Here is a 1,283-nt window from a genome sequence, read left to right as displayed (position 1 = left end):
ACAGTGCTATTGTGGCTGCTGTGTGTCACATGACAAGCATGACGAGCCCCCTCAAAAATAACGAGTGCATGACGCCCCTGCTTATACTTATTTAATTAAATTCTACTTCTGTGTGTCTTGTTAAGACAACTTAAAATACATAAACGTCTTCCATTTTTGTGGCTGTTTTCTTATATTTTTTCGATTGACAAATACACAAATGTACACATTTCTTATAGCTGTCCTTTTGAAAAAAGTACAGTATGCTATGTATAATTTTTGCAAATAAAAAAAAACTACAATGTGATATTTTTCTCTCCTTGCTGGTAAGTAACAAGCATGTATGTTTCAGGCAACGTCCAGTAGGTGGAGGTATAATAATACCACAGAAATGCCCAAATCTGCACTGTCACAGCATCCGGAAAGCACTCACAGCACTTCACTTTTTCCACATTTTGTTATGTTACAGCCTTATTACAAAATGGATTAAATTCATTATTTTCCTCAAAATTCTACAAACAATACCCCATAATGACAACGTGAAAGAAGTTTGTTTGAAATCTTTGCAAATTTATTAAAAATAAAAAACGAAAAAAATCACATGTACATAAGTATTCATAGCCATTGCACTCAAAATTGAGCTCAGGTGTATCCTGTTTAAACTGATCATCCTTGAGATGTTTCTACAACTTGATTGGAGTCCACCTGTGGTAAATTCAGTTGATTGGACATGATTTGGAAAGGCACACACGTGTTTATATAAGCTCCCACAGTTAACAGTGCATGTCAGAGCACAAACCAAGCCATGAAGTCCAAGGAATTGTCTGTAGACCTCTGAGACAGGATTGTATCGAGGCACCGATCTGGGGAAGGGTACAGAAAAATTTCTGCAGCACTGAAGGTTCACAGAAGCATGTAGTCTCAGTTACTCTTAATGGAAGACGTTTGAAACAAACCGGACCCTTCCTAGAGCTGACCTCCTGGCCAAACTGAGCAATTGATGGAGAATGAAAACACACTTGGCATTTGCAAAAAAGCACCTAAAGGACCCTCAGACTGTGAGAAACAAGATTATCTGGTCTGATGAACCTCAATTCTATGCATCTTGCTTGAAGGAATCCAGCTCTGCTCATCACCTGCAGAGTACCATCCCAAAAGTAAAGTGTGCTGGTAGCAGCCTCATGCTGTGGGGCTGTTTTTCAGCGGCAGGGACTGAGGGACTTGTCAGAGTAGAAGGAAAGCTCAGTGCACCAAAATATTGAGATAGCCTTAATAAAAACCTAGTCCAGAGCATTCAGAACCTC

The sequence above is a fragment of the Sinocyclocheilus rhinocerous genome, unplaced genomic scaffold (assembly GCF_001515625.1).
Source record: "Sinocyclocheilus rhinocerous isolate Xijiao unplaced genomic scaffold, SAMN03320098_v1.1 scaffold19, whole genome shotgun sequence".
NCBI lineage: Eukaryota > Metazoa > Chordata > Actinopteri > Cypriniformes > Cyprinidae > Sinocyclocheilus > Sinocyclocheilus rhinocerous.
Note: the sequence above shows the minus strand (reverse complement) of the source record.